We start from the raw sequence: 26183 nt of genomic DNA on the forward strand, positions 1-26183 counted from the left end.
CCTTTTCTGCAGGCCTTTGTCCTGAGGCCTGGGTCCTGTCCTCAGGACGTGGTGACCTCTTCCTCCTGAAAGAGGGAGATCTGAGCGAGATGGCACCAAGCGGAAGCTGTGATTTTTAGGACACGACCTTAGAAGTCTTGTGGCATTCAATTTTGCCATATTCTGTTTGTTAGAAGAGAGTCACTTACCTTGTCCCACCTTGGAGAGTGAAATTCCATTTTCTGAAAAGTGTCAAAGAGTTTGTGGACAAATTTTCACACACAACACTTGGTAGGATTTCTTTTATTCTGGATATGAATCTTTCAGGAGATATAAATATGGTGAATATCTCTGCCTACTCTCTGGGTTGTCATTGTGTCTTTTGAGGCAGAGGAATTAATATTAATGTAATTCAGTTAGTTAATTTTTCCTTTATGGTTAGCCTAAAACTCCCACAAAGTAGTTGCTTGATCCTATCCAGTGCCTAATCAGAGTTGAAATTTTCAACTGTCTCAAATACAGTAATTTTTATATGTATAGTTTTCTAATATTTTCAAATTGAGATCCAAATAAAGTCTAACAATTAAAACAATTCCCCCTATACCTCTTGCCACCTGTTGTGGAAGACCTGGATTTTTTGCCTTCTATCCCCGCAGAGTTCTCTGTCTTGTAAGCAGGTAACTGTGAGTTTCTGTGTGCGGGCGGTAAACTGGACTGCAGTTTCACTAGCGTTTCTACTTTGGTTGTGATTGATCTCTGGAGGTTTAGTGTGGCCCCAAACTGAAATTTTTAAAGGGCTTCCAACCTGAATCACATGGAAATTCATTCAGATTATAGTCTGTACTATGTCTTGAGATGTGCTCTGTGTGTGTGAAGCCGTCAGGAGTGCATGTTCCCTGGAGACCTCACGCTGACTGGAGGAAGCCTTCCCTTCTGAGGGTGCCACCCTCTCGTAGTTCAGATGTCACGGGGCATCACGTAAGGTGGTCTGACACGTCTTTGGGGGGTCCACATCCTCACCCCCAGGGGTTTTGTTTTCTTTGTTTTTTCACTTGTTATTGGCATACAGTACTGTATTAATTTCAGGTGTACAATGTAGTGATTGGACATTTAAGTACAGTAAGTCCCCTACATACAAACCTTCATGCTGTGAACTTTCAGAGATTCGGGTGTTTGTTGGCGTGTCCGGTCCCGTGTCTGGTGTACGGTGTCCCGTGCGTGTATCCCCTGCAGGTGGCTGTGCTGTTGGGCACTTCCCAGTACTCTGTGGGGTACCGCAGTGCAGTGTCTCAGGCCCAGGGTGTCTGGAGGCAGGCGTAAAAGCAGCGGTGATGGAGCTGGTACTGCTCAGAAGAGACTTATGACACAGGAAGGGGCAGGGAGGTTTTCTTTGTGTGAGGAGGCGCTGTGAGCTTGTGAGTCACAGGCCCCGAACATGGAATGGTACCCAGGAGTTGCAGCAGCCTTTCAGAATGCAGTCCAGCGCTACCCTGTCACCTGTGATGAGAAAGGGACTACTGCCCAGACATCACTGGGTAGTTTTTTCAGGAGGGTAGATAGAACCGAATTCAGTAAGGAGCCAGAACCTGTGCCATCGAATGCCATCCGCGTCAGGCAGGAGTGACCCTGCAGCTCGCCCTTTGTCTCCGGATGCGGCCGACCCTGCAGCTCTGCCACCCCCCACCTCCTCTCCTTCCTCCAGGCAGTGACTCTTCTGGCCTGTTTACTCGATGCCAGCTGTCGTGCTGTGCTACTGTGCTTTTCAGGGTACTGTGCTGTGAGATTGGAAATGTGTTTTAGTCTTTGTGTTTGTTTGCTTTTTATGTCCTGTTTGTGTGAAAAGGGTATTGCTCTCTTGCAGTACAGCGCTACACGGCCGATTGAGTTAGTTGGGTGTCTGGGCTAACTCTGTTGGGCTTATAAACAAATTGGGCTTACAGACGTGCTCTTGGAACAGAACTCATTTGTATGTGGGGGACTTACTGTACATTATAAGATGATCCCTACTCACCTCTTACTTATTAGACTTTCCGTGTTAATAGCGACCTACTTATTTCTTTTCTTCCTTGTACTGTCCACTAGCTTTCCTGCCATCATGGATGATCTTCTGAGTTGTGGTGACTAATGTTTTAAGGGTTGATGACTCAAAATCTTTTTAGGCCGCCTTGATTTTCCAGTCTTCTCCGTTTCTGTCTTTCCTTTCTGATAGAAAACTTAACAATGGAAAATTATAAAAATTAGTGATATAACTAGAATGATTGTTAGAGAAGTAGACAGTATTTCTTAAAATTCTTGTATGTGTAAAGTTGTTTTCTTAGTAGTTCTGAAATTGATTAGAAGGAGCTGGGTAGGCAAAAGGAGATTGTCACTTTATGTGTGTTGTTTTAATAGTTTAAAAGGATGTATTCGTGTATTTGTATACATTCAAGTGATGTTTTATTGTAAAATTGCAAAATATGAGAAGCAAAGAAGACCATTCTCTGATCCCACGTTACGGGTTTTCCTTAATAAAAGGGCAGCAGTGCACCTACAACAGCCCTAGCTGGAAGTTGGGACGCATGAATCTGGTGGCTCTGGAGAGCAGGTCTCAGTAAATACTTGTTGAATTAAACAACGAAAAAAGTAAAGTTGTTTTCCTAATAAAAATTTTACTTTAAAGTGTGGTTCAACTTCAGGTAAGAGGTAAAAATTCCCGTGTTTCACTTTTAAATGCGTGTGCATAAAGGATGGTGCTTGTTGGCCGTAGTGCCTCCAGCAGATACCTGGGTGCCCGCCGATGCCAGGCCTGTGCTTGCTACACGTTGGTCCCGTGGACTCAGGTGCCCTCAGTGAGCCAGGACAGTGTCTCAGATACAGAGCAAGCTGCATATGTAACCATAAGGTTTCTAATGGCCTCATGAAACGGAAACAGGTGACGTTAATTTTAATGTATTTTAACCCAGTAATACAAAATATTATCATTTCAGCATGTTGTACAAAAGTATTAATGGGATATTTTCACTTGTCTTTTTTGTACTCAGTCTTTGAAGTCAGCTGTATTTTATACATGAACACTTCTCAGTTTGAACTAGAAATACTAGCCGTGTTTCATGTGCTCCAAAGCCTGGCATGGCTACTGCAGTAGACCCCATAGATCAGATTATCATCAGTGTCGTCATTGCTCACGTGAAGTGGCAGGGGACGTGGACTAGGAACCGAGGTGAACGGTGGCTTAAAGGGGCAGAGGAGTCGCAGGGGAATCAGTTAGGAAGCTGTTTCTGTCCTCTTTTTTTTTTTTTAAAAAAAAACTTTATTTTAAAATTTTGGTTACAGTTTCATTTTTGTTTTCTTAACAAGTCTACTGTTTAATCTCTCAGGATTAAAAAAACAATTATTAATATTCTAAAGAATTAAACAACAAAGGTATGTCAAGGGAAGGGCACAACTGCCCCATTCTCTAGTTTCTGTCCTCTTGGTGGTGGCCAGAGAGGCTGGAGAAGGGGAGGTGCTCAGAAGATGAAGTTGACACAATTTTGGTGAATTGGATGTTGAGAGAAAAAAGGAGTCTACCCCAGCTGGGGTGTGCCTTTTCTGGGATGGGGCGGATGTGGTGAGAAAGGATTTGTTAGGTGATCGGTGTGTGATAGAGAGCAAAAGCCTGTTTAGGAGAGATTAAATTTAATATGCTTGCAAGACATCCAGGGGCAACCGGGTGCCTGTGTTTGAGGTGCAGAGGTGGCTTTAATCGGTTTTGTAAATTTGACTCTCCTGTGCTTATAGAGTTACGTTTAAAAACCTGTGGAAATGGCTTCATTTATTCAACAAAACCCTTTAAAAAAGATTCTCCCCAAGTCTTGTTTGAGTTGCTGCAGCGATCGTGTGAATAGAACAAGTGGAAACTGACACCCTGACCACTGTCGTCAGCCTAGGAGAGTGTACCTAGGTAGTGTCCAGTCTGAACCTGGTGGGAACCTCTGCCTTAGAGGAGACCGAGAGGTGGCCAGCAAGAAAACAAGGAGGATGTGATCTCAGAGAAGCCGAGGAGAGAGACTGCGTCAGTCGGGGGGTCTAGCCGTAAAATGTGCTGACTGCTCCGAGCACGAAGTTGAGACGAGGACAGAGGGGTTCCCTTAGACTTAGCCCCATCTGGAGGTCACTGGTGACTTGAAGAGGCAGTTTCAGTTGAGTGGTACAGATAGACACCAGATTGGACTGAGTGGAAGAGGGAATGCTCTGTGACAGAGGGCTCCTTTTCTTTTACTTTTAAAGAACCACTACAGATCATTGAGAAGACGAGCCCAGTAGAAAAACAAACAAAAGATATAAACAGACAGTTGGAGAAAAGTGAAGTATAAATGGCTCTTAGACAAACACAGTGCTCCCAGGAGAAGACTTTGCTGGGCATGGGTGTGAAGAACCAGGCGAGGCTGGTGGGAGTAGCCATGACCTCCGGGGAGAGCCCTGAGGCTTTGTGTGCCTAATCAGAAATGGGCCTTGTTCAATCCAGCAGTTCCACTTTTGGGAAGTGGCATTTTTTGATAATAGTAAAAATTGAAAACTAAATGGTCATCAGTGGCGCCCTGGTTAAATCACCTGTAGTGTAAAGGAAAGTCAGTATCAGATAAAACATTTGGTTTTGTTTTTTTCTACCATGCTATAAATGAGGTACTTTGACAGTGAACCCATCCCTCCATTTTATAAGATTGAGAAAAATGCCAGTTGGTCTGTTATTGGCACAGAAGATATTTGAAAATACACCTTTGGAGAGCAGTGTTAAACCTGTCGTTCTCTCTTGATCTGCGTTTTAACACACGTCACATAAATTATTCGTCACTATTCCCTTCTCCAGTTTCCTGTTAGGATTTTTTGTCCTGTTTTTTATATGTTCTGAGCTGTAGATCGCAGGAAAGATGGATATAAGTTAAAGGTTCATGGATGAATTCACTCCCATTTTCCTTATTTAATCTAAAAATAGCCACAACTCCTTTCATGAGAGGATCGTTTTACTTGGTTTGGATCATTGACAGGGTAGGCAGACGTCTGGCGTTGTCCGCGGAGCCTGCGTGTGGCGGTGGCGACCCCACCGCCGCCCGCCCGCCGGGGGAGGAAGGCCTCGGTGCGCTCTGAGGGGCGGGACCGCGCCGCCTCTGTGCCGCTGATCTCGCGCCTCCCGCAGCAGTCTGGTCTCCTGATCTCACTGCTTTGGAGACCCTAAACAGACCAAGCTGGTCTCCCAGCAGAGGACACTGACACTGTGTGACTTTAAATTCTCTATCATTGGGACTGTCTACTTTAAGATCTTGTTTAAATTTAATCTCTTTTGAGTGTGAGACTGGTTATTCATTGATTCCTTTTTCTTCATTTCTTGGGGTATCTTGGTTTCACTTATGTTCTTCATAGAGCCACAGAAAAGGAGTAGTTCAGGATTTGAAGCATCTTAAACGATCGTTTAGTCTAATCCTCTCATCTTACATTTAGGAAAACAAGCTTGAAAAGGTGAGGTTACTTGTCCAAAGGTGGACTGAACTGAATCGGTGTTCTCATGGTCTTCCCTGTTAAGTTTCGTGAAGTGAGGGGTAGTGTGATACCCTTGTATGATCAGAGTGAGGTAATCTGCCAGAAGTTTGAGGGGGAAGTATGGCTTTAATTACTTCACAACAGTTCTAAGGAAGGCATTAGAACTCGTTTACCTGCTGCCCTGATTTATTTTTAGTCACAGAGACAGTGGGAACCCTCTTTACATATTTTGATTGAGAAAACTGAAGCCTATAGATGTGAACTTAACCCAAGATTATAGACAATAAATGTTTTATTCTGTGCTTCATATCTAATGTGAGCTGGAACAGTGCTGTCCAGTAAAATAGTATACTTTATCTGGGCTCAGTGGGGCTATTTAAATTAAAATTGAGAATTTAGTTCCTTAGTCTTAACTAGGTGTATTGCAGGTACTCATGACTGTGTGTGGCAAATGGCTTACTGTATTGGACAGTGTAGGTACAGAGTATTTACCTTAAAAAAATTTATTTATTTTTTTTACAACTTTAGAAATGTTGGTGACGGACACCAAGAGTTATGAGTATGATTAGAATTGCCAGTTAGGAATCAGATTTGTGTTTAAAAGTAGGAGCTTGTGGCAGTGCTTGTGGTTGTGACTTGGGTCTTTTCTCCATTCCTGTTTCATCTACTCTTTCGGACAGTAACCAAGAGCCTATTTGAAGGACTTTTCCTTTTTCATGTCTTAGATATCTTGGTTTGCTAGTTGAAAATCCCATTCCTAGGTTGAGTTCTCAGTGAATATATTCATTCACCTTCATGTTGCTTAGCATGTTTTCCAGTCTCTGTGCTTGGGTTTCACATATTACTCGCTTGGTTACCAAGATGTCCTACAGCACGTCTTTCTTGTTGTACTGTGGATTATGGGAGTTTCAGCTCTTACATCAAATTAAGCTTGATGTGTAACTGTGGGTGAGCCAGCTAAGTATAGCTTTGGCGATTGGAACCCTGTCTTTTGTACCATTGCTCTACCCCTCTGCACACTGACATTGTAACAGGCAGAGTTGGTTTTCTGGGCTTTACTTTGGATGCTAATTTACTAATTTAGGATTTGGCTCCATTTTAATAGCAACTTGGGTTGGATTGACTTTATGCACGATGGCAGTGATTTGAGTGTCCATTAGGGTACATAGCCAGACGATGATGTAATCCGATTAGGGGCTAAAGTTTTTACTTAAGGTACTTTACATACATGATTTTGCTTTTGAAAGGTGGTAGTATGGATTTACCTTGGGAGTTTTATACTTTAAAAAGTAGTCTTTTTGTATTCTTGGTACAGATATTTTTGATTACTGCTTTCAAAGTCTGTCTTTTTGCCACAGCTTGTATTAAATTGGTATTTCTGAAATTAGCTGATAGTTACATATGTGTGTGTACATATATGTATAATACACATACACAATTATTGTATATATAATATATACTGTGTATATATATATATATAAAGATGCCTCTGAAGTTATCAAGTGATGTTACTTATTTAGGTTGTTTCTCTCAATTACGAGTGTTTGTGTGCTCATTTTTGACGATTTTTGTGGTCAGAATATGGGGGGGGGTTAATTTATTTTCTGTGTGTTAGTCATTGATAAAACGTTGAACAAAATATTATGGATTGTCTTCCCATCTCACTATCTTGCATCTTTTTAGACTTAGGTTTTTGGGGAACATGTGTGAGCACACTTGCAGAAAAAAGATTATTAAAAGCCACATGGAAACGATTGAGTTGGCCTATCTCAGGACTTGCTAGTAACAGTAGTTACTTCTTCTGTGTGTCCAGCCTCTAGGCTGTTTCACCTGTTTGTAACTGAGAGGTTGTTTTTAGTTGTTTGTGTATGATATATGATACAAGGAGAAAATATTTTCTTGCCTATTATGTAATAGCTGTAGTTTCCTCTTGTGAATTTGCATCTGTGAAGAATATCAGGGAATTTATATTAAAAATTCATGTAAGAGCATGGAGAGAGGTTATTATTCCTTTCTTCCCCCAAAGTGAATTTAAAAAAATAATAATTTCAGTGTTCTTTTGGAGTAAGTCCTTTCTTGTTATTCTCAACTACAGGATAGGAATAATACCTAAGAGGATTGAGAAGCACGTGTATGATGCTGGCACAAAGGGTTTGTAAGGGTAGACGTTCACTCTTGCTATTCTCGAGTTCTGTGACTAAGCAAGTACATATTTAGTTACTCTTTAGTTGAGAATCTGTTCCTTTGCTGTTTTAGGCTAAACTCAGCCCTCATTCTTGACTGATATTTTTATAATTATGTTCTTACATTCTCTTCATTGGCCTTGATCAGACTGATTGGTATTGGAAAGAGGACCCCCTTTTTGATAGGGTTATATTTGTAGGTTATGATAGGGTCATTCCTTTAAAGAATGATTGACAAGAATAAATATGAAAGTAAAAGTATATTATCTTAAAAAAAATCTTGTTTTCCCTTTTTTGAGGGCGCTCCTCTGGATCCGTTTCCTCTGAGAGAATAATCTAAAGCTATCAGTTGTTATAGCTTGAATGTTTGTGTCCCACTCCAGGATTCTTATGTTGAAACCTAATCCTCAGTGTGATGGTTTAGGGGAGTGAGGCCTTGGGGTGATGAGGTCATGAGAGTGGCACTTTAATGAATGGGATTGGTAATCCCAGAGGGTTCCTGGGTTCCTCACCCGTTCCTGCTGTGTGAGGATCCAGAAAAGGCCGCTGTCTGTGAACCAGGAAAGGGGGTCCTCACCAGACAATGGACTTCCCAGTCTCAAGAAGTGTGAGAAGTCTAGTTCTTTTGTTTGTAAATTATGAATGTACGGTATTCTGTTGTAACCCGGGAGGACTGAGACATCAGATGATTCTTTAGTAGCAAATCTCCATTTTCCTCCTTTAGCTTCTATGACTGTGCAGTTGGTCCCACTGCTCTGTAGCGATGTCCTTTTCTCATTTTGTCCTTGCCAGGATTGGGAACTCTTTTGTCTTCGTTAATCAGACAATGCTATTCTCATTTCACCTTCACCATCAGCACCATCTTGGTACCCACAGGCTTAAAACAGAATTTTTTTCCCCCATTTTACTTCTCTCTCCATTTATTATTTCACCAAGTCTTGCTTCATTCTTTCTGTAATTTAATTTGCTGCTGTCCATGGCCACTGGCACCATATTTAGAATTTTGATTATTTTTATATTAGATTTATAAATTTATTGAAACAGGAAGGAAGTTTAGACTTAATTTAGCCCAGCTCCTTTATTTTGTAAATGAAGAAATGGACTTGTGTTAGGTCACATGACTAGTGAGTGGCTGACGTTACACTTCTCTCGTCTCAACATCTAATGCTCTCTCCCAGTCTGATATTCTTCTTAAAATGTATTTGAAAAAAAATTCTTTTGGCGTCAATTTTGCATACCTCCAGTTAAGGGTGAACCAGTTTTAGGAGGTAGGATAGATGACAGCATTTCCTAGGCACCCCTCCCTCTTTTCCCTCTTCCCTGAAGGTAACTATATTACTTAGAACTCTTTTAGCCCATTTAAAAAAATACATATTTACCTCCATATGTCTGAAGAGCATTTTGGAAGAGTTCATACTTGTATGCATGCTTGCTGATTTTTTTTCTTTTTAGTTTTGATTTCCTGCTGTGAAAAGAGAGGACGGATAAGGATTAGCTGCCCCCCACCCCCAACACTGCACCCTCTTCCCTGTCTCTCCAGTATAGTTCTGTTGCAATTTTGGTTAAATCAGTATTTATCCATTATTACTTGGGTTGCTGTTTATAGTGTCAAGTGGTCAATTACAAATACTTTTTGTAAACAGCTTCTGGTATTCTTAGGAAATGATGCTTTTTTTTTTTTCCTTTAATGTATCAATCACTAGTTTAGCCTTAGACTTTTAACCAGTTACATATTCAGGTATTCCATCAGCTTAATCATTTGAAGTTTTACCTGCTCCAGACTGGACGGCATGCTCTCCCTGCTGGGACCCTGGGAGTTCTTGCCTCTGGTCGTCGTCTCCTGTTTCTCTGTTGTTGTCTTTCGTGTTGTTCTCCCTCTTGTTTTACGGGGGCACAGTCTCTAGCGGTTTTCTGTGAGAATGGACTGTGGGAGGTAAATCTTCTGAGACTCTCTGTGTATTCTTTATTGATAGTTTGGCTGGGTATAGACTTCTGGGTTGGAAATAATTTTCCGTATGTATTAGTCTGCCGATGATTCTCGGTGCCCTTTTGAATAGTATGCTGTTTTTATTTGATGAGTATACTAACTGAACACACACACACACAGGTTTATCTCCCTGAGGATGTCAAATAATTTAAGGTACTTTTTTCCTTGTGTAGTCTTTCCTCCATCCTGCATTTTTCTGTTTGTTTTGTTCTCTATGTTTCATGATAGAGGTTTTCCTGAGATGTTATCAGAACCTGTGTTTTTCATTCATATTTAAAAGTTACACAACACATAGAGTTGAATTCATACAACAGTTCCATTCTTTCTCAGCTTTGTTCACTGTCTATGAACATAGTCCTCAGATCTTTATTTCTAAATCACATCTTCCACTATAAGGAACGAGGAGTCCTTGGAGAAGTGGGTGATTTCAGAGCTGGGGCAGAAAATGTAAAAGTTTAATCTGAAACATGTTGTTATGCTTAGTTATAATGTCAGCTGATAAGTGTAGAAGGAACAGTAGATTTACAAAATAAACATAATTTTATAACTGTCAATAGCAGTTGATTCAGACAAGAATTGCCAGAGGTTACTAAAACTATTGGGTGAATGTTTTAAGAATGTAATATCAAAAATTTATCTTCATACAGATTATTTACTAGTTAATTACTGAGGGGAAAAGGGTTATTTTACAGTGAAGAAATAAGACAAATATCATTTTCACTAAGTGATCAAAATCCCAATAATGGGACACATTGATACCATCTTACTACTTACGTGATACTCTAGGAAAAACAAACCTCACTTACCACTTGTGTGGTGTTACTGCCAGAAATTCATAGCCTGGGTTCTTCAGAGATGCCATGAAAGACAAAGAATTGCTGAAGAACTGTTTTAGATGGAGACACAATGTCAGGTGTGATGTGTGAGCCTGAATTGAGGTGAAAGGGGCTTTCCATCAGGGACATCATAGAACAATTGGCAGAATTGGAATGTGAACTATATAGTCTATGTGGGACTGTTAATGTGTTAAATTCCTGATTTTGACATAAGTACTGTGGTTGTATAAGAGAATATCCTTGATCTTAGGAAACACCTAGTGAACTATTTAAAGGTAAAGAACATGATGGCTGTAGAAATTCAGATGTTTGGGATGGGAGAAAGCAAAAGTGATATAGTGATTAGTTGTGAGTCTAGGTGAAGGCTTTGTGGGAATTTCTTGTTCTGGTCTTGCAACTGTTGTAAACTGCAGGTTTACATTGAAAACTGTTAAAGGAAAGATGAAAGTAAGGGTGGCTGGTTGGAGACTCCATTCGTGGGTAGGAGCTCATTGGCTGGGAACTGTTTATCAGAGTGACTGGTTGAGCTCCTTTGGTTGGGAAGTACCCAATGTCAGGATTTTCAGGCCTGCCTTTCTTGAGGTCAGTGATAAGAAGTCATTAGCAGTCTTCCTCCTAGCTGGAAACGGCAGAGCCCAGTAGGAGAATTTGGAGGGGGTGGGGTGGACAGATGAGTGGGCCTCACTCTGCATTCTTTCTGCAGTTCACAGGGTCCTTCTGTTTTTAGTGGCAAACCCATCCTTAGCTCTGCGGTGGTCACCATCCTTTCTGGCTTCCTCTTGTCATCTGGGGCTGGGAGGGATGGAAGAAGGCCAAGGGGATTTGGGAATCTTAAGCGTTCATTGAATAACCTTTTTCAGCCAGTGTTCCTTTTGCTTCCTTCCAGCACTCCTCTAATTTTGTTGATTCTTGGGATTATGCCTTTAAAAAGCAAGACAAAACACCAAGACAGTTCTTTCACTGTAGTTTTAGAGGCATTTCAGTGTATGTTCAGTATACATTCTTTACCCAGGAGTAATAAGAATGCACTTAACGTACCATTGCATTCTGTTTTCTATCTTTTGATCTTGTTTCTCACATTCTCACTTTGGAATAACGAGATTTCTTAATATCGATAGTATAGACCCCACTCTTTGCCATAATTAGTCTAAGAGAAAAGACTAAATAATTAACACAGACCTTTTTCCAGAGAAGTCTTACTTTTTACAACTTCATAAGCACCTGGATTTGTGATGCTGTGAGTGTGTTTGATGGCTGTTTTATCATTTGGCTTCCCTGGGCAGGAGTTTGCAGCACATTGGGGCTGGCAGGTCGGTACAGCTCTGCTGGGAGCCTGTGATTGACCAGCCTGGAAGTGGGTGGTCTTGACTGGTGGGAGAAAAGATAGTAGATCACTTGAGGGCCCTACACCTACTTGAAGTTAAATGCCAAATGTGTGGGGCACGTATGCATTTTGTGGAGTACGTAAGTAACTTCATTGGATTTTTAAAGGGCTTTGGAACCCCTTCCACGGAGAGTGGTTGTGATGGGACTAGAATTACCTGCAACATTTAGAAACCCACTCATTACACCAGCACACTGAGTTAGTCACATCTGAGGACTATGGAGGTGTTCTTATGATGTAAAGCAAAAATCTAGGTGATTAGTTAACTTTTTCAAGGTTTTGTTTAGAAAACATTTCACTGGTAAAATGCTTTGTTTTCAGAATCAAATATTTTCTTCATAATAAACTAGGCTTTTGTTGATTCATTTTCTTTTAGCAAGTGGTTAGCATTGTTTCTATTTATTATCTTGTTTGAGGGAAAATGTTTAGTTGATCACCCTGTAGTGTGAGTTTTGTGGAACAATGGCATGAAATGAACAGCCTTTATTTTGAGATGCCTTGTAGACTGCATCCTTATAAGACTTCTAATTAGTATATTATCCATAGTTTGTGTCTTTTCCTGCAGTGTTTAGGTTTAAACGAAGTGCCTTGAAAGACAGTTTAAAGTCCTTCATGTGTAGCATCTGGTTGATTCACATTAGAGACAGGATTTGGCTGCAGCTAGTGCTTAAGTGGGGCTTTCCTGGTGGCTCAGAGGTTAAAGTGTCTGCCTGCAATGTGGGAGACCTGGGTTCGATCCCTGGGTCGGGAAGATCCCCTGGAGAAGGAAATGGCAACCCACTCCAGTATTCTTGCCTGGAGAATCCCGTGGACGGAGGAGCCTAGTGGGCTACAGTCCACAGAGTCACAAAGAGTTGGACACGACTGAGTGACTTCACTTTCACTTCAGTGCTTAAGTGAACTTAATGTTTAGCTTACAATTTCTGGTAAGTTACAGTTGTTTAAAGGTATTACATGGGGCTACAAGAGAGTACTTTAAAAATTTGTTTTAGTATTTTGAAATATGATGCCTTTGCTGTTAACTAACCCTGTGTTGAGTGAGAATGTCATTGATGTTTTCATAAGGTAAAGATAAGCATGTGCATTTTATTTGTTCATTCTTATGTCTCTGTTTCTGGGTTATTGTTTAGTGTAGGGTAAGAACTTAAGTAGAAGGATGGCCATGCCTTTTCCCTCTTGTTACATAGAAAACATTTCAATTAGCCGGAACTTTTCAGTCCTCTGAGGTTTAGCTGTGTGTGAAGACCTTGTGCCATTATCTTTAGTGGCAGCTCTCATTAGACCGAAAAAGAACGCACTGTGATTTTGACTCTCTTTTTCTTTATAGGAGAACTTCTGCCCAATGTCCACCATCCTACTTTATTCCTACTGATCTGCTAATGCAGTAAATTGGAAGACAGCCATTTCCAGGAGAACCTGTAATGGGCAAGGAGCCACAGAGAAGAAAACATTTCTTTTAATTTTTAAACTTGGTTTGAAAGGTAAGGTCACAATGATAATGAGGAGTTTCTTTCCATGAGTTACATCAAGGAAAGCAGTTTTCTGTTGTGAGACCCTGGAGTCTAGGTGGACCCGTCTGGGTCGTCTCTGAGGTGGTCTGGTTCTGTGACACTATGGTATTTTTAGGAAATTAAATAGCAGCCTCTGTAGTTTGCTCTGGGATGTCTTGGAATCTTCAGTACCCATGGGATTCCCAGTTTCCAGAGGATGGGGGTTGGGGTGGGATTGAGCTGGGCCCTAGGGACTGGATAAGGCAGCATGCCAGAGCAAGACTGCTAGTAGAGACCCACCTGCCACCCCTTGGCCAGCTGGCCCTGTGTGTGTGTTGGGGGGTGGGGGCTTGTTTTGTTTCATACCAGCCAGGGGACATCTGGCTTCTAGCCAGCCACCTGACTCTTTTGAGTCTTAGTTATTATCACCTTACAAGTCTTTCCTGAAGTTTTTTGTTAAAGACCAGAGTCTAACATACTTGACTTTGGGGTCAATTGGCACTTAATAGAAAGTGGCCTGGTAGGACCTTTTGGGGGATGTGTACACATCTTAATCCAGTTTCGCTGCTCTGTAGTATCTGGAGGAGCAGGTGGGCATGGACTGTTTAATCATCCTCGTTTCAGGCTCCAGTGTCTCAGGAGATGCTACAGTGGTTCTGTTGTGATAGTTCTCTGCCTCTAAACCCCAGTGAGTGCCTCGAATTCCTAGGCAGTGAGCCCCTTTGCGTGTGGGCACCACCCTCCCCCCCCCCCGCCCCCATGAAGGACTTTTCCTCAGCACCCCCTTCTGCTCACACAGTGAAGCACTGGCTCTTTCTTAAAGAGAGATTCTCTCTACATCTCCTGTTTTGTCCAGCTTTATTTATTTATTTATTTCTGGCTGTGCCGATCTTTGATGCTGTGCGGGGCTTCCCCCGGTTGCCGAGAGCGGGGCTGCCCTGCTGGGGTGTGCCGGCTGCTGGTGGCGGCGGCCTGTCTTGTTATGATTCTGGGCTCTGGGGCCCGGGCTCAGTGTCAGTCGTTGCTTGGGTGCTCTGCAGCGTGTGGAATCTTCCTGGATCAGGGATCGAACCCGTGTGTCCTGCATTGGCAGGCAGATTCTTTACCACTGAGCCACCAGGGAAGCCCCTGTTTTGTCCAGCTTTTATCTTCATATTATTCTTTATACATCCTGGGGGGAAGAATTCCCTTAAGTGAATTCCCATTCACCCTTGGCAGCTTGTCTCATATGGTTGGTTGGTTTGGTTGTTTTTGTTCAGGGGGCCCAGCCCCCTTTTCCTCCGCCCTAGTATAGGTTCTCACTCTGCAGGTTTGGACTCTTCAGTTGCCTGCCTGCCTGCCTGAGTGGAGAACTCAGTCAAGGGTTCAGCTTTATTAATAAGTCCAGGAGCATGCAGTAATAAACTGATCTGACCGTCTGACTCAATAAAGAGGATACTTGTAACACACACGATCATATTGTTTTGTCTTTATCCACTGGTTCGGAGCTGGGGGCAGTGGGAACAGCGGTACTAATTTCAGAACCCCACAGAGACCTCCAGCTTGAATTCAGTTGGTTATTTTACAGGTTCACCATGTTTTTATGTTTATTGGGAAGTATATATTATTGATAACATTTATCCTTTTTTTCTATTGTGATACTGGATCTCAAAAACTAAATCTGTCTGATTAAGCCTTTTTTCCCCATACGCAAAATTTTACCACCATCAACGTAGCACATCATGGCAGCAAGAGAGTCAGACCCAACTGAGCGACTGGGCACACGTGGCAGATTCTACTGCAGGTTGCAGTGATTTCATCTCTGCTCAGCTTCTCTGACAGTATTCTGCCTGTAGTTGTTTAACATGGACTGTTCATAGAAGCTAATTCTTCGTCACTTCAGACTCCTCAAATAAATGACAACTCCAAGATCTTAAAGTCATCAAGAATCAAGGAAAGTCATCATTGGCTTCTTGAACTTGTTAACAGACCAGCTTTGATTGAAGTTTTATTTTCATTTTTTATGAAGAAATTTTCCTGTTAGAAGATATTCCATTTAGTATTCTCTAACTTTTCTGACTGTTGCTTTCTTGTGAGTTGGGGATACTGCAGTGACTGCTTAGTCTGCTGACGTCAACATGCAGTGTGTGCTTTCAGCACAGGGATGGCGTGATCGCATAATAAACAGTGCTTTGCCCTCTAATTTCATAACAAAATAGTCCATATCCCATTGTACCTTAAAAACACAGCATTTGAAGTCCAGATTTTCTTTTCTTGTTTTGACATGTTGGGTGTGCACTGGAAATAATAAAGCACTGCAGTGCAGCGTGCGGCACTTGGAGCACTGTTGTGTTACACCCACGTCTGCAGTTCGTAGCCCAGCTGCAGCCCCAGGTGATGCGAGGCCTGCGTGTGGTCTCTTGTCACGAATGCTCAGCTCGGCCCTTCTGGTGTGAGAGCAGCAGGAGGCAGACTGTAGAGGAGGGCACGGCTGTGTTCCCTTGAAACTTTATGGACACTGACATTTGAATTTCACGGGATTAGTACAAAAGGTACCATGTTGATTTTTGCTGTTGGTTGGATTTTTCTATTTCTTTGTTTTTTTTGTATGGAGGAACCTTAAGCATGTGGAGTTGCCTCATGGTCTTTCTGCCAGACAGTCTTTATGAAACCCTGATTCTAGACTGTACCTACATTTGTAGAGCCCTTCCTGAGTGCCAGGGACTGTGCTGAGTGCTCTTTATTTTCTTTTCATAATCTTTTATTTTACCATACATAGGTATGTAGCTTACGTAGATACATAGTTTAAAAATCAAATGGTATCACAAGATTAATAACAAAAAATAGCAGTCCTCTCTTTGATCTTGGCCATCCTATCCTCTCTGCATCCTTGGATTACTCACCAGGGACAGCTCCCTCTGTCTCTTAGCTGATTCCTCATCTCTGCTTCCTTCTGCATTTCTGTATCATAAAACCGTAGGTAGCAGTTTCTGATCTATCTTACTTCCCAGTTATGAAGATGAAGGTTTACTTCTTTGCACAGCTGTTTCCCTCTCCATCTCCCAGCATAGTTAAAGCACAACTTTGGTTAAGATCAGTAGTAGAAGTATGGTATATGTTGTTTGATTTTTAAATCTCTGCCTTAATTTGCAAAATTCCTCTCAACACGGTAACGTCCATCTGGCAATACTTTTCCTTGGACATCTCCTTTCCAGAGCCCCTGCCTCGTGGCCTGCTTCACGCTGGCTTCTCTTGCCGTTGTCTGTAGCTGCAGTGCACCCCTCCTGGGGGTTGTCTTTGCTGCTCGGTGTGTGGGAGCCCTGGCTTTGGCTTCATGGATTCTGTGTCTTCTGCTTGTGGCTTACTGCCCAGCTTTTTTTCCAGTAGCTTCCTGAAGAAATTGTGAACAAATCTTTCCGAACTTCCAGGTCTGAAAATGTTCTTTTCTAGAATTACTATTGAGAAAACTGATGTCGTTTTGACTTCCAGTTCTTTTTTAAGTTTTGTCTCACTAGAAAAGTTTAAATATTCTTCTTCTGTTTTTAAAATCTCTAGTCCTGTTGACTTTTACACTGTATCTTAAAGGATCTTCTCACATTCTGTGTGATACCATGTGTAGGTCCTAAGGGGAGAGTCACATTTTTATGCACTGAGAAAAAATTTTTTTGGACAAGGGAGGTTGGTGGTGAATTAAAATATGTTCTTCTAAAATTTCTGCTACTTGGATGATGGACTTCCTGAATTGTTCCCCATTTTCTATCTTCTCATAAATTTGTTGGCCGCCTTCTTGGCTGTTGTTTCCTTTCCTTTGTCTGTTGTTGTTGTTTTACTAGAGCTTCCAGAGGAGTGGAGGATTGTGTGGGTTTCAGCCCACTAAGCATCTGGAAAGTTGCATAATCCTTTCTGTTTTTTTGTTGAGACTCCCTGTCAGCCCAAATGTAGCCATGCCTTTTATATCAAACAGACTTCGAAAAGAAATTCATGAGGCTGTGTGGTGATCACTTCGTACAGCCTTCCTCTCCAGAACGGGAAGTTGCCCTCTTAGAAAATCCAGGCTTCCAGGGCACCTCCAGCCTTGGGGTCTTGTCCATGTTCCTTACCTTTAGCACATTTCTGCACCCCCTGCTCACAGACGATCTGCCCTTTTCACTTACTGGCTCATTTTCCCCTTGGACGCTTTCTGTGATAGCATAAAATAGCTCTGAGATAGGCAAAGCTAGTTATTTTTTTCCTCCATGGGGCAAGTCCTTCCGTCACCCTGGTTCTTTTTGGGTGCCATGTGTTGGCAGTCTCTTCTTCTGCCCCAGAGTAGGACACCATACTGTTCGATGTGGGCTGATCTGCCCAGGGAAGGCTGCAGTGGAGTTAGTAGCTTGCAAGACCTAGACATGATTATCTATGACACATTTTGAGATTACTTGCTTGTTACTCACAGCATAGAAAAGCTTTATGTTGAACTTCTAATTAACTAAAATCTTTGAACTTGTTTAACAGTTTTCTTATGTCTGGCAATCCCCCCCCACCCCCCACCCCCCCCCACCCCATGGTGTCATATTTTTCAGTTTAAAAAAAAAGGACTTTACATTTATCCCTGTTTGGTAAATTTCTCTTGGTTTCGTCATGTCAGAATTTTAAAATACTGACTCACTTGTGTTTTCTGTGCATTTTTGTCAAACTTGGCATCCTGGTCAACCTACTCCGATAGAGTCACTGGCCACAGTGCCGAGCTCCTCCATTGTTACCACCCATGCTCTTGGAGCTGAGTGCTGTGTGCCAAGTGAATCTTTTCCTGCCTGTGAACACACATGGGTCCTGTTGATGAGTGTGTCCCGAGAGACATGAGGTGACAGGTCAGCCTGCTCCAGGCTGGCCCGGGGCTGACTTGCGTTCTTGATGACTGCTGCTGGGACCGGCCACTCACCAGCTTTCTCCGCCAGTCTTGTGGCCATGTGCTGTGTTGGGAAGAGCGCAGACCTGGGAGTCCACCTTTCATGGAAAGTTGCCGTATTAGGCCTTTTACTGTTACTGTGGAATAGCTGGAGGAGACTGTTTTTTGTAAGGGGCTGTGGAGACTGTTCGCCCTGCTTGTGTCTCATACCATGCAAGGTGCTTGGACCCCTGTACGGTTGCAGCAGTCCGGGCTGAGACTGCCTCTTCCTGCATGCTCGGCTGCATGTTGGTGAAGCATTCATGACAGAATGCACTTCTGGAGACTTTTAACTGCCAGTCCAGGGAGTGTTGAGGTAGTCTCATATATATGCCTTATGATTATACTTATTCTGATTAGTTTGCTGGGCAAGGAAGATGGTAGGTTAAAAAAAATGGGCAGTGGGAGGGCTTTAAAATTTGTGACCAATTTGCCATTTCTGTCTTCTGTTACAGAATTATAACCAGCTCCAAATTAACCAGGATAGTTAGCTCATTCTTAATCTGAAACTTGTCTCTTTTTGGTCTTCCTTCAGTGGCATTTCAGTTTTCTTCAGGATTTGTATCTGATTTGAAAAGGCTCTTCTCTTTGGGCACCTTGTCCGTAGTAGATTATGAATAAAAAAGGGGCTACTTGCTTCAAGTTGGATGACTCAAAAACTGCATAGAACTGCTTTGCTTTCACTTAATAAAAAAACATGGGTGAGTTGGATTTTCCAAGTCTTTCCCCAACCCTGTGTTAGTACAGAATTCTCTTTTTTTCTGTCTGTGCCATTTTCATACCATTCCTGACTTGGTTAGGACTAACTTTCCTCCTTACAGTTCTATTTCATTTACTGTTTAGCCACGTGGTGTGGCCTGTGGGATCTTATTAGTTCTCCCACCAGGGATTGAACCCTGGCCCCAGCAGCAAAAGCTTCAAGTGCTAATCACTGGACTGCTGGGGAATCCCGTCGTTACAGTTTTAGATTAGGAACTATTTCCTAATCATTTCAGATGACAGGTCTTTTGTTTGCATTGCGTTTTCTCCTACTCTCCAGTTACATGTCACTTCTTTATGATGTTTGAGTCAGATTTATTGACAACTCACTTGGTGTCAGAGATTCAGAGAATGCTGGACACTTAAGATGGAAAACCCTCTACTTTGAACTTTCTGATTTGACTTTTGTCATATTCTCTTATCTACACTGCGTCCTCCCTTTCAGTTTGTGTGTACACACACACACAGACACACACACACACACACCCCTCTGATTTGACTTTTGTCATATTCTCTTATCTACACTGCGTCCTCCCTTTCAGTTTGTGTACACACACAGACACACACACACACACACACACACACACACACACACACACACACACACACACACACACACACACACACACACACACACACACACACACACACACACCCCTCCCCCCAATAGACTCCTCTATCCATCTGGGTTTTCCTTGCCTTTATTGCTCTGATCTCTGACGAGGCTCCTGGCACAAAGGGATTGCTGTTGTCTTCATTGCTTCTTTTCCAATCCCTTAGTTTTTAAAATACACCCACACACTCCCACACAACTTTTTCTTGTATGTATAAGTATGTGGAAGTCATGCTTTGCATCTACTTGTATTGAAGTTTTTGAAGCTGGGGAAGTTGTGCACAGAAATTCATGTTCACTTGAGTTTTCGTAATGAGAGTTTGTAGAGGAACACTTTAGAGGACACTGTGACAGGAGTGACGCTGGATGTTTTTGACTGGCAGTTGGCTATTTAAATATAAACATGAAGTGGGCGCTTAAGGTCACACCCTTGCCAAATACACTCAGAAGTGTATTTGGAGTTAGCCCCAGTGTGTGGCTAGGTATCAGAGAAGGCACTGGCAACCCACTCCAGTACTCTTCCCTGGAAAATCCCATGGACGGAGGAGCCTGGTGGGCTGCAGTCCATGGGGTCGCCAAAGAGTCGGACATGACTGTCTTCACTTTCACTTTTCACTTTCATGCATTGGAGAAGGAAATGGCAACGCACTCCAGTGTTCTTGCCTGGAGAATCCCAGGGACAGGGGAGCCTCATGGGCTGCCGTGTGTGGGGTCTCACAGAGTTGGACAGGACTGAAGCGAGTCAGCAGCAGCAGCAGCAGCGGCTACATATTTGCTTTGTGTATTTGCCAGGTGGCTCAGAATTCCAGGGGCAAGCCATAAATCTGATACATAAGTATACAGCTAGGAATTTCAAACATGAAAATTAGGCCTTGGGGGAATTATGATTGAAATTGGAGGGTGAGGGGATAGATATTTAATGTGAAATCTCTAGGATTTCAGGAAGGGAATAACTTGCTTTTCAAGGAGGCTTTTGCAAGGCCTCACCGCCCTCTGTGAGTTCTTAAAACCATCTCTGGGTTACCTGCTCTTTGCCTAGGCTCACCCTCTCACATGCATCTTTCCTGTTCACGGTGTGTAAACTCTAGAGCTGATCTTGTTGCCTTGCTTTACTTGACTTTTCTGTCTGTCTTCAAGTGGTGAACGGTACCTGCAGTGCCCACCTCAGTGGTTTTGTCTTCAGCACCCCCTGCCCTGCGGTACCTGCAGTGTCCCCCTCAGTGGTTTTGTCTTCAGCGCCCCCTGCCCTGGCCCTCAGTTCAGTCCCCCTCTCGGACTTTGTGGGAGTACAGTGTGTGGGAGCGCCACAGCTCCCGTTTCATCTCCTTTGGCGTTTTCCTCTACTTCTGTTCAGACTCATCTTTTTCTGTGTACTGTGTTTAATCTTTGCTATCACTATCTTAATGGGTTTCCCAGGTAGCTCAGTGGTAAAGGATCCACTTGCCAATGCTGGAGACACAGGAGACGAGAGTTTGATCCCGGGTCAGGATGATCCCCTGGAGAAGGCAACCCACTCCAGTATTCTTGCGTACAGAGCTATCTTAATGTACCGTTATCTCAGGTAGAACAGAATGGCTCCCTCCCACGCCGCACAGCAAGCCTGCCCCACTCTGCTGTGTGTTCCTGCCTGGCTCTTTGAGAACTGGTTGCCTCACCTTCCCTAGTGCCTTCTGTAAAGGTTCTTACTTCTCGTCATCGGGACCTTCTCCCTGCTGTGAGCTCCTTCAAGTTATGGGTCTGTCCTCCGAGCTTGCAGGATCACCTACTAAGTCTTACCTGTGTTTTGAGCCCAGCTTAGGCCTCATTTTCATGACGTCTTTTCTGGCCAGGCTCTTCTCCCTGGAGCTCCCTTTCTGCAGAACAAGCTTGGAGTTTATGCCATTCATTTTCTGTATCTTCCTTGTTCTCAGTTGTGTTGTACTCTTGAAGAAGATAGGCAGCATTTATCTTGTTATTCCTGCATTCCTCAATACAGTGCATAGTAGCGCTTTAAAAGTACTGGCTAATTAACATAGTGCGTATTAAATGGATTCTACTCCTTTACTATTCTCACAACCTGAAGAAGTCACAGATTAAAACTGGGAAGAGAGTCTGGAACATCTGGATGATAGAAACTTGATTTCTTTTGATGTGTTCTTCAGAAGGAGCAGTTCTGGAGCAAATATAACAAAGCTGGCCCTGAGTTTGTATTGTCCTTTCCTGTAAAGAAATTGTGCTTGCAGCAGGCACTTTGATTCTTGATTTGATTAGTCCAGCCTCCGCGTGGGGGTGAGGAGACAGTTGTGTGAGTTGCATACCTTTGCTGAGAATGGAGAAGCAGCTACTGTGTAGATGTCCCAGCCCATTGTGGTATTTTCCCTTAGTACTTAAAGAGGACTGCTTTCAAAGGCCTCCGTTACTCCTCTGTTGCATGCTTCTTCCTCTTCAAATGAAAATTGCAGCATTTGCCTTCAGCATTGCTGTCGGGGGCTGTTTATCAGTGACTTACTCCCTTCAGAGTGACTGACTGCATCCTCCTGTTTATAGGTGCTTTCCTCTGTCCTTTCCTAGTGGTGTGCCTTCCTCAGTGAACACCCTTCTTGAATCCAGCCTGCCCCATTGGGGTCTTGTCGGATGCCGCCCAACTCGGTTCCCTGCACACCTGAATCTGAGCTGGGCCCCAAGGCCCCCGGTGTCTGGACGGTGGCAGCAGTGGGTGAGCCAGTAAGAACAGCGTTTGGGAGCGCGGCTTGTTCACTCCGTCTTGTTCCCAGGCTGCTGGTCAGCTCGGCCAGAGCTCTGGGGTAGATGTGTCTGCCCCACATGGGGTAATAAGCAAGTTGTTTTGTAGGAGGCAGTGAAGACTCAGTTTTCTCTCAGACAAGTGGGGAATCCAGTTTTATTTATTTATTTTTAAAATTAATCAAACATCGTTTCCCAATATGTTTGAGGGATCAAGGCATTTTTTTCCTTATTTTTTTTTTAAATTAACTTAGGAAATGAAATGAATTCCCAGAGACATGCACCTATTTTAAAGTTTGGCCAGGTGTATCTTTACCAGGAGTGAGCCACTTGTAGCCTTCCTGATTCCAGCTAGCATCCTCCTTTATCTCATGGTGAAGAATTTAACATTTTACCTTTTATCCCTATGAGTATCCCTAGATAGCAGAGGTTAAAAAATAGTTCTAATTTTCTTGTGACTTATTTTTTGAGTTAAGAATGTCTAAGTTGCTTTATATATATAGTTATGTATACACACACGTGAGACTAAACATGATTTCTCAGGTATGTTTCTATTTTAAAAGAAAGGAAAACCATGGCCCATAACCTGTCCTCGCCCACCCCGTATTGGCCCTTGTGTGGAAAAAGTGGTTAACTGTTGACTTTGGCAGTGGAGGGAGATGGGGAGCCTGTCTCAGTACCAGGAGAGAGACTTTGACTCCAGGTGTAGCAGTCACACGACTGTAGCTGTCTTGTCCCTTACGGCCACCTGTGACTCTTAAGCATCTGAAATGTGGCTGCTCCAAATTGTGAAGTGCTATGAAGTGTCAGAACAACAAGAATTTGAAGACTTATTACCAAAAGAATAGTAATGTTTGAAATAGTTGAAATATTAATGTTTAGATATATGAGGTTCAGTATATACATTTAAAATTAATTTTACCTGTTTCTTTTTTACTTTTTAGCCACTTTCCCTAGGCAACATAATTCTCCTAAAAGAGAGAAGTAGGGAATGAGAGGGTAACAGGTAGGAAGGCTGGGAGTCTCCAAATGGAGGAAATAGGCTGCAAACGTCAGACGTTTTTTCTCTCTCTCTTAAGCAGCAGGAGGAAACAAACTACAAGTGTCAGAGTTTTGGCTTCCCTGATAGCTCAGTTGGTAAAGAATCCCCCTGCAATGCAGGAGACCCTGGTTCGATTCCTGGGTCGGGAAGATCCACTGGAAAAGGGATAGGCTACCTACTCCAGTATTCTTGGGCTTCCCTTATGGCTCAGCTGGTAAAGAATCCGCCTGCAATGTGGGAGACCTGGGTTGGGAAGATCTCCTTTCCCCTTAGAAGGGAAAGGCTACCCACTCCAGTATTCTGGCCTGGAGAATTCCATGGACTGTATAGTCCATGGGGTCTCAAAGAGCCAGACACGACTGAGTGACTTTAAATGTAAAAAAAAAAAAATGTGGCTAGTAGAAAATTTAAACTTGCATATGACTCATATTGCAGCTTGAGTGATGTTTCTGTTAGTGCCAGCTCTTCTCCTTCTGTGTACCATGGATCCTGTGGTCTTAGTTTTTTTGAATGTTGAGTTTTAAGCCAGCTTTTTCACTCTCCTCTTTTACCCTCATCAAGTGGTTCTTTAATCTTCTCTTTCTGCCATTAGAGTAGTATCATCTGCATATCTGAGGTTGTTGATACTTTCCCCTGCAGTCTTGATTCCAGCTTGTGATTCATCCAACCCGGAATCTTGCATAGATGTTAAATAAGCAGGGTGACAATATATAGCCTTGGCCTACTCCTTTCCCAGTTTTGAACCAGTCTGTCTTCCATGTCTCATTCTAACTGTTGCTTCTTAACCTGCATACGGGTTTCTCAGGAAACGGGTACGGTGGACCAGTGTTCCCATCTCTTTAAAAATTTTTCACAGTTTGTTGTGATCCACACAGTCAAGGGTTTTAGCGTAGTCAATGAAGCAGAAATAGATGTTTTTCTGGAGTTCCCTTGCTTTCTCTGTGATCCAACGAATGTTGGCAATTTGATCTTTGGTTCCTCTGCCTTTTCTAAACCCAGGTTGTACATCTGGAAGATCTCAGTTCATGAACTGCTAAAGCCTAGCTTGAAGGATTTTGAACATAACTTTGACGGCATGTGAAGTAAGCCCAATTGTATGATAGTTTATACATCTTTGGCTTTGCCTTTATTTGGGATTGGAATGAAAACTGACCTTTTTCAGTCTTGTGGCCATTGTTGAGTTTTCCACATTTGCTGACATACTGAGTGCAGCAGTTTAGCAACATTATCTTCTAGGATTTGAAATAGCTCAATTGGAATTCTATCACCTCCACTAGCTTTATTTGTGGTAACGCTTCCCATTTGACTTCACACTCCGGGATGTCTGGCTCTAGGTGAGTGACCACACCGTTGTGCTTATTCGAGTCGTGAAGATCTGTTTTGTATAGTTCTTCTGTGTATTCTTGCCACTTCTGAATCTCTTCTGCTTCTGTTAGGTCCATAGTGTTTCTGTCTTTTATTGTGCCTATCTTTGCATGAAATGTCCTCTTGGTATCTCTAATTTTCTTCAAGAGATCTCCAGTCTTTCCCATTCTATTTTTCCCTCTATTTCTTTGCATTGTTCACTTAGCAAGGCTTTCTTACCTTTCCTTGCTATTCTTTGGAACTCTGCGTTCAGATGGGTACATCTTGCCCTTTCTCCTTTGCCTTTTGCTTCTCTTCTCAGCTATTTGTAAGGCATCCTCAGACAAGCACTTTGCCTTCTTACATTTCTTTTTCTTTGGGATGGTTTTGGTCATTGCCTACTGCACAGTGTTATAAACTTCCATCCATAGTTCTTCAGGCACTCTGACTATCAGATCTAATAATCCCTTGAATCTTATTCATCACCTCCACTGTATACTCAAGGGATTTGATTTAGGTCATACTTGAGTGGCCTAGTGGTTTTCCCTACTTTCTTCAATTTAAGCCTAAATTTTGCAATAAGGAGCTCATGCTCTGAGCCACAGTCAGCTCCAGGTCTTGTTTTTACTGGCTGTATAGAGCTTCTCATCTTTGGCTGCAAAGAGTAGAATCAATCTGATTTCGGTATTGACCATCTGGTGATGTCCATATGTAGGGTTGTCTCTTGTGTTGTTGGAAGACCATATTTGCTATGACCAGTGTGTTTGCTTGACAAAACTGTTAGCCTTTGCCCTGCTTCATTTTGTACTCCAAGGCCAAACTTGCCTGTTACTCCAGATACCTCTTGACTTCCTACTTTTCCATTCAAGTCCCCTGTGATGAAAAGGACATCTTTTTTTGGGTGTTAGTTCTAAAAGGTCTCGTAGGTCTTCTTAGAGCTGGTCAACTTCAGCTTCTTTGGCATTAGTGGTTGGAGCATAGACTTGGATTACTGTGATTTTGAATGGTTTGCCTTGACACTTGAGATCATTCTATCATTTTGAGATTGCACCCAGATACTGCATTTCAGACTGTTGATTCTGAGGGCTGTTCCATTTCTTCTTGCCCACAGTGGTAGATATAATAGTCAACTGAATTAAATTCACCAATTCCTGCCCATTTTGGTTCACTGGTTCCCAAGATGCTGATGTTCACTCTTGCCATCTCCTGCTTGACCACATCCAGTTTGCCTTGATTCGTGGACCTAACATTCCAGGTTCCTATGCAATACTGTTCTTTACGGCATCCAACTGTACTTTCATCACCAAACACATCCACAAATGAGCGTCATTTCCACCTTGACCCAGCCTCTTCATTCTTACTAGAGCTGATAGTAACTGCCCTCTGCTCTTCCCCAGTAGCGTACTGAATACCTTCTGACCTGGGGGCCTTATCTTCTGGTAT

At 42.7% G+C, this 26183-nt stretch overlaps 1 protein-coding gene across 14 annotated transcripts in view; it reads left to right on the forward strand.

The window, feature by feature from the left end:
* PPP6R3 (protein phosphatase 6 regulatory subunit 3) overlaps positions 1-26183 on the forward strand; it is a 123335-nt gene that overhangs the window by 25073 nt on the left and 72079 nt on the right. For all 14 annotated transcript variants that reach the window (XM_043452469.1, XM_043452473.1, XM_043452474.1 and 11 more), the window contains one exon: positions 13193-13346. The gene's annotated coding sequence lies outside the window, so the exon portion shown is untranslated. The remainder of the gene's footprint in view (positions 1-13192; positions 13347-26183) is intronic.

The sequence above is a fragment of the Cervus canadensis genome, chromosome 29, assembly GCF_019320065.1.
Source record: "Cervus canadensis isolate Bull #8, Minnesota chromosome 29, ASM1932006v1, whole genome shotgun sequence".
NCBI lineage: Eukaryota > Metazoa > Chordata > Mammalia > Artiodactyla > Cervidae > Cervus > Cervus canadensis.